Raw genomic sequence first — 14698 nt, 5'->3', positions numbered from 1 at the left:
ACATGATCCTATACATAGAGAACCCTAAAGATGCTACCAGAAAACTACTAGAGCTAATCAATGAATTTGGTAAAGTGGCAGGATACAAAATTAATGCACAGAAATCTCTGGCATTCCTATATACTAATGATGAAAAATCTGAAAGTGAAATCAAGAAAACACTCCCATTTACCATTGCAACAAAAAGAATAAAATATCTAGGAATAAACCTACCTAAGGAGACAAAAGACCTGTATGCAGAAAATTATAAGACACTGATGAAAGAAATTAAAGATGATATAAATAGATGGAGATATATACCATGTTCTTGGATTGGAAGAATCAACATTGTGAAAATGACTCTACTACCCAAAGCAATCTATAGATTCAATGCAATCCCTATCAAACTACCACTGGCATTTTTCACAGAACTAGAACAAAAAATTTCACAATTTGTATGGAAACACAAAAGACCCCGAATAGCCAAAGCAATCTTGAGAACGAAAGAAGGAACTGGAGGAATCAGGCTCCCTGACTTCAGACTATACTACAAAGCTACAGTCATCAAGACAGTATGGTACTGGCACAAAAACAGAAAGATAGATCAATGGAACAGGATAGAAAGCCCAGAGATAAACCCATGCACATATGGACACCTTATCTTTGATAAAGGTGGCAGTAATGTACAATGGAGAAAGGACAGCCTCTTCAATAAGTGGTGCTGGGAAAACTGGACAGGTACATGTAAAAGTATGAGATTAGATCACTCCCTAACACCATACACAAAAATAAGCTCAAAATGGATTAAAGACCTAAATTTAAGGCCAGAAACTATCAAACTCTTAGAGGAAAACATAGGCAGAACACTCTATGACATAAATCAAAGCAAGATCCTTTCTGACCCACCTCCTAGAGTAATGGAAATAAAAACAAAAATAAACAAATGGGACCTAATGAAACTTCAAAGCTTTTGCACAGCAAAGGAAACCATAAACAAAACCAAAAGACAACCCTCAGAATGGGAGAAAATATTTGCAAATGAAGCAACCGACAAAGGATTAATCTCCAAAATTTACAAGCAGCTCATGCAGCTCAATAACAAGAAAACAAACAACCCAATCCAAAAATGGGCAGAAGACCTAAATAGACATTTCTCCAAAGAAGATATACAGACTGCCAACAAACACATGAAAGAATGCTCAACATCATTAATCATTAGAGAAATGCAAATCAAAACTACAATGAGATATCATCTCACACCAGTCAGAATGGCCATCATCAAAAAATCTAGAAACAATAAATGCTGGAGAGGGTGTGGAGAAAAGGGAACACTCTTGCACTGCTGGTGGGAATGTGAATTGGTTCAGCCACTATGGAGAACAGTATGGAGGTTCCTTAAAAAACTACAAATAGAACTACCATATGACCCAGCAATCCCACTACTGGGCATATACCCTGAGAAAACCAAAATTCAAAAAGAGTCATGTACCAAAATGTTCATTGCAGCTCTATTTACAATAGCCCGGAGATGGAAACAACCTAAGTGCCCATCATCAGATGAATGGATAAAGAAGATGTGGCACATATATACAATGGAATATTACTCAGCCATAAAAAGAAACGAAATTGAGCTATTTGTAATGAGGTGGATAGACCTAGAGTCTGTCATACAGAGTGAAGTAAGTCAGAAAGAAAAAGACAAATACCGTATGCTAACACATATATATGGAATTTAAGAAAAAAATGTCATGAAGAACCTAGGGGTAAAGCAGGAATAAAGAAGCAGACCTCTTAGAGAACGGACTTGAGGTTATGGGGAGGGAGAAGGGTGAGCTGTGACAGGGCGAGAGAGAGTCATGGGCATATACACAGTAACAAACGCAGTAAGGTAGACAGCTAGTGGGAAGCAGCCGCATGGCACAGGGATATTGGCTCGGTGCTTTGTGACAGCCTGGAGGGGTGGGATGGGGAGGGTGGGAGGGAGGGAGACGCAACAGGGAAGACATATGGGAACATATGTTTATGTATGACTGATTCACTTTGTTATAAAGCAGAAACTAACACACCATTGTAAAGCAATTATACCCCAATAAAGATGTTAAAAAAAAAAAAAAAAGAATAGGGACGGGACCCGCACCAGTGGGAGGGAGCTGTGAAGGAGGAAAGCTTTCCATACACTAGAAGCCCCTTCGCGGGTGGAGACTGTGGGTGGCGGAGCGGGGAAGCTTCAGAGCCGTGGAGGAGAGCGCAGCAACAGGGGTGCGGAGGGCAAAGCGGGGAGATTCCCGCGCAGAGAATCGGTGCCGACCGGCACTCACCAGCTCGAGAGGCTTGTCTGCTCACCCGCCAGGGCGGGCGGGGCTGGGAGTTGAGGCTCGGGCTTCGGTCGGAGCGGAGCACCGGGAGAGGACTGGGGTTGGCTGCGTGAACACAGTCTGCAGGGGGTTAGTGCACCACGGCTAGCCAGGAGGGAGTCCGGGGAAAAGTCTGGACCTGCCGAAGAGGCAAGAGACTTTTTCTTCCATCTTTGATTCATGGTCCGTGAGGAGAGGGGATTAAGAGCCCTGCTTAAAGGAGCTCCAGAGACGGGCGCGAGCTGCGGCTGACAGTGCGGACCCCAGAGAGGGGCATGAGACGCTAAGGCTGCTTCTGCCGCCACCAAGAAGCCTGTGTGCGAGCACAGGTCACTATCCACACCCCCCTTCCGGGGAGCCTGTGCAGCCCGCCACTGCCAGGGTCCCGTGATCCAGGGGCAACTTCCCCGGGAGAACGCACGGCGCGCCTCAGGCTGGGGCAACGTCACGCCGGCCTCTGCTGCAGCAGGCTCGCCCGCCTCCGAACCCTTCCCTCCTCCCGGCCTGAGTGAGCCAGAGCCCCCAAATCAGCGGCTCCTTTAACCTCGTCCTGTCTGAGAACAGACGCCCTCAGGCGACCTATACGCAGAAGCGGGGCCCAATCCAAAACTGAACCCCAGGAGCTGTGAGAACAAAGAAGAGAAAGGGAAATCTCTCCCAACAGCCTCAGGAGCAGCGGATTAAAGCTCCACAATCAACTTGATGTACCCTGCATCTGTGGAATACATGAATAGACAACGAGTCATCCCAAATTAAGGAGGTGGACTTTGAGAGCAAGATATATTATTTTTTCCTCTTTTCCTCTTTTTGTGAGTGTGTATGTGTATGCTTCTGTGTGAGATTTTGTCTGCAGAGCTTTGCTTTCACCATCTGTCCTAGGGTTCTGTCTGTCCGGTTTTTTTTTTTCCACTTTTTAAAATTTTTTTCTTAATAATTATTTTTTATTTTAATAACTTTATTTTATTTTACGTTTATTTTATTTTATCCTCTTCCTTCCTTCCTCCCTCCCTCCTTCCCTCCCTCCCTCCCTCCCTCTCTCTCTCTCTCTCTCTCTCTTTCTTTCTTTCTATTTTTTCTCCCTTTTATTCTAAGCCGTGTGGAGGACAGGCTCTTACTGCTCCAGTCAGGCGACAGGGCTGTGCCGCTGAGGTTGGAGAGCCAACTTCAGGACACTGGTCCACAAGAGACCTCCCAGATCCACGTAATTTCAAACTGTGAAAATCTCCCAGAGATCTCCATATCAACACCAGCACCCAGCTTCACTCAACGACCAGCAAGCTACAGTGATGGACATCCTATGCCAAACAACTAGCAAGACAGGAACACAGCCCCATCCATTAGAAAAGAGGCTGCCTAAAATCATAATAAGGCCACAGACACCCCAAAACACACCACCAGATGTGGACCTGCCCACCAGAAAGGACAAGATCCAGCCTCATCCACCAGAACACAGGCACTAGTCCCCTCCACCAGGAAGCCTACACAACCCACTGAACCAACCTTAGCCACTGGGGACAGACACCAAAAACAACAGGAACTACGAACCTGCAGCATGCGAAAAGGAGACCCCAAACACAGTAAGATAAGCAAAATGAACAGACAGAAAAACACACAGCAGATGAAGGAGCAAGGTAAAAACCCACCAGACCTAACAAATGGAGAGAAAATAGGCAGTCTACCTGAAAAAGAATTCAGAATAATGACAGTAAAGGTGATCCAAAATCTTGGAAATAGAATAGAGAAAATGCAAGAAACATTTAACAAGGACCTAGAAGAACTAAAGAGGAAACAAACAACGATGAACAACACAATAAATGAAATTAAAAATACTCTAGAAGGGATCAATAGCAGAATAACTGAGGCAGAAGAATGGATAAGTGACCTGGAAGATAAAATAGTGGAAATAACGACTGCAGAGCAGAATAAAGAAAAAAGAATGAAAAGAACTGAGGACAGTCTCAAAGACCTCTGGGACAACATTAAACGCACCAACATTCAAATTATAGGGGTCCCAGAAGAGGAAGAGAAAAAGAAACGGACTGAGAAAATATTTGAAGAGATTATAGTTGAAAACTTCCCTAATATGGGAAAGGAAATAGTTAATCAAGTCCAGGAAGCACAGAGAGTCCCATACAGGATAAATCCAAGGAGAAACATGCCAAGACACATATTAATCAAACTATCAAAAATTAACTACAAAGAAAACATATTAAAAGCAGCAAGGGAAAACAACAAATAACACACAAGGGAATCCCCATAAGGTTAACAGCTGATCTTTCAGCAGAAACTCTGCAAGCCAGAAGGGAGTGGCAGGACATATTTAAAGTGATGAAGGAGAAAAACCTACAACCAAGATTACTCTACCCAGCAAGGATCTCATTCAGATTTGATGGAGAAATTAAAACCTTTACAGACAAGCAAAAGCTGAGAGAGTTCAGCACCACCAAACCAGCTTTACAACAAATGCTAAAGGAACATCTCTAGGCAAGAAACACAAGAGAAGGAAAAGACCTACTATAACGAACCCAAAACAATTAAGAAAATGGGAATAGGAACATACATATCGATAATTACCTTAAATGTAAATGGATTATATGCTCCCACCAAAAGACACAGACTGGCTGAATGGATACAAAAACAAGACCTGTATATATGCTGTCTACAAGAGACCCACTTCAGACCTAGGGACACATACAGACTGAAAGCGAGGGGATGGAAAAAGATATTCCATGCAAATGGAAATCAGAAGAAAGCTGGAGTAGCAATTCTCATATCAGACAACACAGACTCTAAAGATCATTACAAGAGACAAAGAAGGACACTACATAATGATCAAGGGATCGATCCAAGAAGAAGATATAAAATTGTAAATATTTATACACCCAACATAGGAGCACCTCAATACATAAGGCAAATACTAACTGCCATAAAAGGGGACATCGACAGTAACACAATCATATTATGGGACTTTAACACCCCACTTTCACCAATGGACAGATCATCCAAAATGAAAATAAATAAGGAAACACAAGCTTTAAATGATACATTAAACAAGATGGACTTAATTGATATTTATAGGACATTCCATCCAAAAACAACAGAATACACATTTTTCTCAAGTGCTCATGGAACATTCTCCAGGATAGATCACACCTTGGGTCACAAATACAGCCTTGGTAAATTTAAGAAAATTGAAACCATATCAAGTATCTTTTCTGACCACAACACTATGAGACTAGATATCCATTACAGGAAATATCTGTAAAAAATACAAACACATGGAGGCTAAACAATACACTACTTAATAATGAAGTGATCACTGAAGAAATCAAAGAGAAAATCAAAAACTACCTAGAAACAAATGACAATGGAGACACGATGACCCAAAACCTATGGGATGCAGCAAAAGCAGTTCTAAGAGGGAAGTTTATAGCAATACAATCTTACCTTAAGAAACAGGAAACATCTCAAATAAACAACCTAACCTTGCACCTAAAGCAATTAGAGAAAGAAGAACAAAAAAAACCCAAAGTTAGCAGAAGGAAAGAAATCATAAATAAATGAAAAAGAAGTGAAGGAAATGATAGCAAAGATCAATAAAACTAAAAGCTAGTTCTTTGAGAAGATAAACAAAATTGATAAGCCATTAGCCAGACTCATCAAGAAGAAAAGGGAGAAGACTCAAATCAATAGAATTAGAAATAAAAAAGGAGAAGTAACAACTGACAATGCAGAAATACAAAAGATAATGAGAGATTACTACAAGCAACTAGATGCCAATAAAATGGACAACCTGGAAGAAATGGACAAATTCTTAGAAATGCACAAACTTCCAAGACTGAACCAGGAAGAAATAGAAAATATGAACAGACCAATCACAAGCACTGAAATTGAAACTGTGATTAAAAATTGTCCAACAAACAAAAGCCCAGAACCAGATGGCTTCACAGGCGAATTCTATCAAACATTTAGAGAAGAGCTAACATCTATCCTTCTCAAACTCTTCCAAAATATAGCAGAGGGAGGAACACTCCCAAACTCAGTCTACAAGGGCACCATCACCCTGATACCAAAACCAGACAAAGATGTCACAAAGAAAGAAAACTAAAGGCCAGTATCACTGATGAACATAGATGCAAAAATCCTCAAGAAAATACTAGCAAACAGAATCCAACAGCACATTAAAAGGATCATACAGCATGATCAAGTGGGGTTTATCCCAGGAATGCAAGGATTCTTCAATATACGCAAATCAATCAACGTGATACACCATGTTAACAAATTGAAGGAGAAAAACCATATGATCATCTCAATAGATGCAGAGAAAGCTTTTGACAAAATTCAACACCCATTTATGATAAAAACCCTGCAGAAAGTAGGCATAGAGGGAACTTTCCTCAACAAAATAAAGGCCATATATGACAAACCCACAGCCAACATCATCCTCAATGGTGAAAAACTGAAACCATTTCCACTAAGATCAGGAACAAGACAAAGTTGCCCACTCTCACCACTCTTATTCAACATAGTTTTAGAAGTTTTAGCCACAGTAATCAGAGAAGAAAAAGAAATAAAAGGAATCCAAATCAGAAAAGAAGAAGTAAAGCTGTCACTGTTTCCAGATGACATGATACTATACATAGAGAATCCTACAGATGCTACCAGAAAACTATAAGAGCTAATCAATGAATTCGGTAAAATAGCAGGATACAAAATTAATGCACAGAAATCTCTGGCATTCTTATACACTAGTGATGAAAAATCTGAAAGTGAAATTAAGAAAACACTCCCATTTACAATTGCAACAAAAAGAATAAAATATCTAGGAATAAACCTACCTAAGGAGACAAAAGACCTGTATGCAGAAAATTATAAGACACTGATGAAAGAAATTAAAGATGATACAAATAGATGGAGAGATATACATGTTCTTGGATTGGAAGAATCAACATTGTGAAAATTCTTACCCAAAGCAATCTACAGATTCAATGCAATCCCTGTCGAACTACCACTGGCAATTTTCACAGAACTAGAACAAAAAAGTTCATAATTTTTATGAAAACACAAAAGACCCCGAATAGCCAAAGCAATCTTGAGAACGAAAAATGGAGCTGGAGGAATCAGGCTCCCTGACTTCAGACTATACTACAAAGCTACAGTAATCAAGACAGTATGGTACTGGCACAAAAACAGAAATATAGATCAATGGAACAGAATAGAAAGCCCGGAGATAAACCCATGCACATATGGTCACCTTATCTTTGATAAAGGAGGCAAGAATATACAGTGGAGAAAAGACAGCCTCTTCAATAAGTGGTGCTGGGAAAACTGGACAGGTACATGTAAAAGTATGAAATTAGAATACTCCCTAACACCATACACAAAAAGAAACTCAAAATGGATTAAAGACCTAAATGTAAGGCCAGAAACTATAAAACTCTTAGAGGAAAACATAGGCAGAATACTCTATGACATAAATCACAGCAAGACCCTTTCTGACCCCCTCCTAGAGAAATGGAAATAAAAACAAAAATAAACAAATGGGACCTAATGAAACTTCAAACCTTTTGCACAGCGAAGGAAACCATAAACAAGATGAAAAGACAACCCTCAGAATGGGAGAAAATATTTGCAAATGACAAAGGATTAATCTCCAAAATTTACAAGCAGCTAGCTCATGCAGCTCAAGAACAAAACAACAAACAACACAATCCAAAAATGGGCGGAAGACCTAAATAGACATTTCTCCAAAGAAGATATACAGATTGCCAACAAACACATGAAAGAATGCTCAGCATCATTAATCATTAGAGAAATGCAAATCAAAACTACAATGAGATATCATCTCACACCAGTCAGAATGGCCACCGTCAAAAAATCTAGAAACAATAAATGCTGGAGAGTGTGTGGAGAAAACGCAACACTCTTGCACTGCTGGTGGGAATGTATATTGATACAGCCACTATGGAGAACAGTATGGAGGTTCCTTAAAAAACTACAAATAGAGCTACCATACGACCCAGCAATTCCACTACTGGGCATATACCCTGAGAAAACCATAATTCAAAAAGAGTCATGTACCAAAATGTTCATTGCAGCTCTATTTACAATAGCCAGGACGTGGAAGCAACCTAAGTGTCCATCAACAGATGAATGGATAAAGAAGATGTGGCACATATATACAATGGAATATTACTCAGCCATGAAAAGAAACGAAATTGAGTTATTTGTAATAAGGTGGATGGACCTAGAGTCTGTCATACAGAGTAAAGTAAGTCAGAAAGAGAAAAACAAATACCGTATGCTAACACATATATATGGAATCTAAGAGAAATAAAAAAGGTCATGAAGAACCTAGGGGTAAGATGGGAATAAAGATACAGACCTACTAGAGTATGGACTTGAGGATATGGGAGGGGGAAGGGTAAGCTGTGACAAAGTGAGAGTGTGGCATGAACATATATACACTACCGAACATAAAATATATAGCTAGTGGGAAGTGGCCGCATAGCACAGGGAGATCAGCTCGGTGGTTTGTGACCACCTAGAGGGGTGGGATAGGGAGGGTGGGAGAGAGGGAGACGCAAGAGGGAAGAGATATGGGAACATATGTATATGTATAACTGATTCACTTTGTTATAAAGAAGAATCTAACACACCATTGTAAAGCAATTATACTCCAATAATGATGTTAAAAAAAAAAAACACAATGAGATACTACGTTATACCCATTAGGGTAGTTATAATAAAAAAGAAGAAAAGGAAAAGTGAGGAGGTAGAGAGACGGAAACCTTTGTTTATTGCTGGTAGGAATGTAAAATGGTCCAAATGCTGTGGAAAACAGCTTGGTGGTTTCTCAAAAGGTTCCACAAAAATAAAGAAAGAAAGAAAGAAAGAAGAATATACTGTCGGGTTCAAATCTTAGAAAGATGAGCATTTCCCTTCCAGGTACAATTTGTTTGACTAAGACTGTAATTAGTTTACAACTTTTTAGGGACAGATATTTTGCATGATGCAAGCACACTTATCTATCACTTATATTTAAAATTGGAAAATATATTTCTACTCTTTTTTCTTTTTTCTTTTTTTTTTTTTTTTTTGCGGTACGCGGGCCTCTCACTGTTGTGGCCTCTCCCGCTGCGGAGCACAGGCTCCGGACGTGCAGGCTCAGCGGCCATGGCTCACAGGCCCAGCCGCTCTGCGGCATGTGGGATCTTCCCAGACCGGGTTATGAACCCATGTCCCCTGCATCGGCAGGTGGACTCTCAACCACTGCGCCACCAGGGAAGCCCTACTCTGTTTTCTTTTGATATTAGCTGCTACAAAGGAAGTTATAATCCATCACCCGTAGTAAATCTGTGGTGTTGGAGAAGATAGTTTGAAAACATGTGAAATATTCATTCATTTATTCACTCATTCATTTAACAAATATTAATTGAACATCCTATATATTCTAGGCATTGCAATGGACAGTAAGCAGGAAAAAGCCTGCAAGGACCTCAGATGTGCAGATGTAAGTCAGCTTTATAGAAGGATTGTCTTCAAGAATGAATGACGGTTCACCAAGTGGGAAAAGGGATACTGCAGCAGAAGCTCACAATGTCCAAAGGCAAGGAATTCTGAAGCATAAACCCTTACACAAGGAACTGCAAGTACTTAGGTTGAACCTAAATATGCTATGAACAGAATTTGTTATTTTGTAGCTCAAAAATGATAGAATATCCACAATTTTAAAAGGCTTATCTTCCTAGTTGAGAATGACTCAAATGGAGTGTGTACGTGGGGGACAGGGTAGAAGAAGGAGCTGGAGACATAGGTAGCAACTATTATGTTGAGCCTTGTTTGACATGCTTAGGAATTTGGACTGAACTGTCAACATCCATGCTTTTCAGACTTTAAGTGCATATCAATTATTGGGGCTTATTGCTAAAATGCAGATTCTGATTCAGGAGGTGTGGGGTAGGGCTTGGGATTCTGCATTCCTAACAAGCTCCCCAGGGATGCCCAGGCTGCTGGTACTAGGATTGTACTTTAAATAGCAAGGCTCTAGGGCAGTAAGTTTCAAAATTTGTTGTGAATAAGAGCCAACTGGGAAACCTGTTGAAATGCAGATTTGGGGGCATTTTACTGATTCCATGGATCTGGAGTAGGTCCAAGAACCTACACTTTTTTGTTGAGTACTCTGAGTGGTATTAAAGGAGGTGATCTTTCACTTAGGGACACTGAAAAGTAGAAAGTAGGAAGATGTGTTCATTCTTGCACTGTAAATAGCCAAAGAGATATCAAGATGAAGGAAGGGTGCAGAGGACAAATTATTTATTCAAAAAAATAAGGCAAGAGAAAGCTATGTGGAAGTGTACTGGGAGACCCTCAATTAGAAAAAAATAATGCCCCAAAGGACAACAGCCTAACACCTTTGAAGAGTATCAGTAACTCTGACTGCCTGCAGTGCAATTTCATGATTCTCTCCTATGGCTGAATCTTGGCCCCGTGAAATGAATGTACCAATTTGTACTTTAAGACTGGCCTAGTGATGTATCCAAGGATCCTGCTACTAATTATAGTTCATCGTCCTTGGAAAGAAAATATGACATAGGCATAAATTTACCCAGGATAAAAACAAACGCACAGATGTTTCTGTAGCCTGCATTTCGTGCTGCTGAGTGTGGTCTCAGCAGAGATGAATGCTCCTTAGAGCCACATAAAATATCTCTACATTGTGTGTACTGTACACTCAGTTTAGGTTGCCTAAATGGGTTTAGGTTGCTCAACAGATATTATATGAGGAAACTTTATGTTACTGTTTTCTAACTTTGGTTGAACATTCATAACATCAAAACAATACCATTGTGTTTCTGCAAACTGAACTTAGTGTCGTCCTCTGTGAAGTTTCAGAATATTACCATGCCCAGGGAAGACCTGGAGCAAAGGCAGGTACGGATGAACAGCTGTTACCATATAAGCCTGGTGGCTGGGATGAATCAAGTTGGACATGGGCTTCCCTGGTGGCGCAGTGGCTGAGAGTCCACCTGCCGCTGCAGGGGACACGGGTTTGTGCCCCGGTCTGGGAAGATCCCACATGTCGCAGAGCGGCTGGGCCCGTGAGCCATGGCCGCTGAGCCTGCGCGTCCGGAGCCTGTGCTCTGCAACGGGAGAGGCCACAGCAGTGAGAGGCCCGCGTACCGCAAAAAAAAAGAAAAAAATTGGACAAAGGATTAATGAGCCTCTTAATCAAAGTGGTAGGTACCAAGAGGTAGTGCCAAGGTAAGATTTGATAAAATTTTGCCTTTTCAGTGTTCTGGAGTTTTGAATATACTGATATAAAGTTAGAGATTTAGATTGGTTGTCCAAATACTAGATTTTATCCACTGCCTTTTTTGAAGTAGGGCTGGGAAGAAAAATGTAGTAGTATAAAGGGATTTTGCCATTTAATATCATTTTTTTCATTTTTTAAAATTCGACAATGTACTTTTATCATCACAAACATTTTAACAAATGAATAGAATTTTTACAAAGTCAGGAATCACTGGCTGATAAAGGCCTAGCTTGTGAATTGAAAAAGAAATGGAGAACAAAGCACACATTGGGCTATCTCCTTGATTTTGTTACTATTTCAGTCCTACCTAAAATAACTTTAAAGCGTCCATGACCTCTGCAGCAGATCATATGCCCAAAGATAACTGCAATGATAATTTGCATCCCGTGTGCTCTCCTCAAATGTGATCCTGACACTCCACCAACAAGAGGCGGAGACTAATTTCTCTCCTCTTCTGTCTGGGTTGGCCTTAGTGACTTGCTTAACAAGGAGAATGTGACAGAAGTGATGCTTTGGGATTTCTGAGACTAGGTCAGAGAAAACCTTGAAGCTTCTACCTGGGCCTGCTAACATTTGCTCCGGGAAGATTCCCACTTGGAACCCAGATGCCAGGCTCTGAGAAGCCGAAGCCCTATTGAGGGGCTTGTGTAGAGGCTCTGGTTGACAGCCCCAGGCCACAACCAGCATTACCCCTCTCCACACTCTCCTTTCACTCTAGGAGCTTTTGAAAAGCTATAATGAACAGCTCTCACCTCCCAGTCAATTAAATAACAATCTTAGGGTGAAGGGCCCAAGTGGTCAGTGTTTATAAAATGATTTCCAGGTGACTGCAATCTGCAGCCAGGGTTGAAAGCCACTGACTAACAGCATGGTGCAACCCTCAGAGGAAAATAGGCAACCGCCTTATATTCTCTCTGGGACTTCAAACCTGAAAAGTGATGTAATACTCAAGCAGATATTAGGAAACTGTATACATAAGTACCCCATTCCTGAATTAAATAATCTAGAAGGTAGGGTTTAAGTAGCATTCCTTGAGTCTTTGTATCTGTTTGTTTGTTTTGCTTGTCCAATTAATGAAGCTATTATGTGCAATACTGCAGCTATAGATATAATAGTAAGAACTCCAATAATGATACCACTTCTTCTACCAGACTGCTCATCAGGGATGATCTGGCGAGGAGAAATGCTTGTGAATAAATATCTGTAACGTTAAGCAGAAAAAACACAGTAATTGAAGTAAGTAGTTCACAGCAGAAGAAGCGGTTATCTTTCAGGGAAGGTTTCAAGGGTATGCATCCAGTAGTTTTGCAAATGGCTTTAATGCTCTGCGTCACCATCTTGAAATTACTTAATCCCTCTACCTTTGAGTTTGTGCTTTGTAAGTGAAGTTCAATGGACCAACGGAGCAGGTACCACAAGTTTGGAACTTTAATTCACACAGTGTCTACATCCCCTGGAAGTGTTCTCACTCTGCTTCTCCCAGACCAGCCCCTGCCCCACTGTGGGCAGCTGTTGCTCTCTGTCTGGGGTGGGGGGCTGGGTTGGCCCCTGGTAGGGAGCCTGAGTGTGGGTGCAGGGAGGCAGGTCAGGGGGACCCCAGCCCTCAGGTAGGCTGCCAGCTCCATGACGTACTCAGCAGTCCACCTGGAAGGAGCCTCTTTCCCACCCCCGGTCCACCTCTTGTCCACTGCCAGTCCAGGCATCTAGTGCTGGAGGATGCAATTTTTGGAAGTCACCTATCCACTTGACTGTGGGAAAAGGAGACTGACCTCCTCACCTCCAGGTGAAGCCATGTGCTTTTCTGGGCACTTAGCTCCACATTATGTAGCTGGTCCTAGTTATCTTTGTTTCTGAAGAAGGGGTGCTTACATCACCTCTTTGTGAGAAATTACTGAAGCACAGACCCAAGCAAGTCTATCTGCAGCATTTTGTTTCAATTACATATGTGTGATGTGTTAGCTAATAGCATAAAATTGGACTAATCACTCAATCACATTTCTCAACAGAGGTGACAAAACAGAACTGATGTGCATTAATTGGACGGCAGACAAGGGATGAGAAAGTAAAAGGCAGGCGGGAGGAAGATAAATTGAGAAACAACTTCTGTTTGGAAACTCCCCAACTATTTTCAGGGGGAAATTTGACCTTTAATATTTTGCAAAAGAAGAAATAACCCCCAGCCTAAGAATAAGTGAAAAGGCTGGGCCAATGGTTTTAAAAGGTCTAAAATAACTCACAAGTCATAAAAAAAAAAGAATCTTGTGATTTAAAAAGCTGTTATTAGACTATTGGAATTTGGCATCTAATTTCTGGTTTTAAGAATATCCATCTTGTGACAAATGACCTGGTTACATAAAGATTCCCAAGATAGGCATTTACCATTATCAAAGATCAGTAAGAAATTTGGTATGACAACTAAAGTGAGGTTGATCTTTGATGAGAGAGGGTGTTAAATATTTGAAAGTCTTCACATGACATTGCAAAAGATAAAATTTTCTATTATAGAGCTCTGATTATCTTTGGAAATGTTTCAAGACATTTTGTGACTTGAAGATACTCATTACAAGACAGTTTCACTTACCAGGCCAGTGTTAAATTAAGGTTTCAGCGTACCAAAATATTTCATCAACATCACATCACAGACGTCTGGGATTGGATGATTTTTTTCCCAATTCTCTTGACAAGTTCCCACTTTTAAAATGGTTGCCATTTGTGGTATTAATTTGGAAAGGAAAATACGGTAGGAAAAAAAGTTAAGAAACATAAGTTGCATGTTTCTCAGTATCACAGCCAATAAGCTGTCTCTAAAACAGACTGGCAGACATTCTGAAGTGCTATTAAAACAGGAAGCAGAACATGAGAAGCCATACAAAGAATGCTGAAACACTTAGAGGAGGAGAGACCATTTATTGCTCTTCTCACTCTCTCACTCTTCAATGTGAACAGCAAGTAAAGAAAGATAAATGCCTTCTGAGACACATTTCCTAATGTGTAACAGGAAACTATCAGTTCCTAAGCAAAGAGATGGTTGCCCTTGTCTTTGATTAAT

The sequence above is a fragment of the Tursiops truncatus genome, chromosome 4, assembly GCF_011762595.2.
Source record: "Tursiops truncatus isolate mTurTru1 chromosome 4, mTurTru1.mat.Y, whole genome shotgun sequence".
In the NCBI taxonomy this organism is placed as follows: domain Eukaryota; kingdom Metazoa; phylum Chordata; class Mammalia; order Artiodactyla; family Delphinidae; genus Tursiops; species Tursiops truncatus.
The sequence above is the reverse complement of the archived record's forward strand: the minus strand, read 5'-3'. Positions refer to the sequence as shown.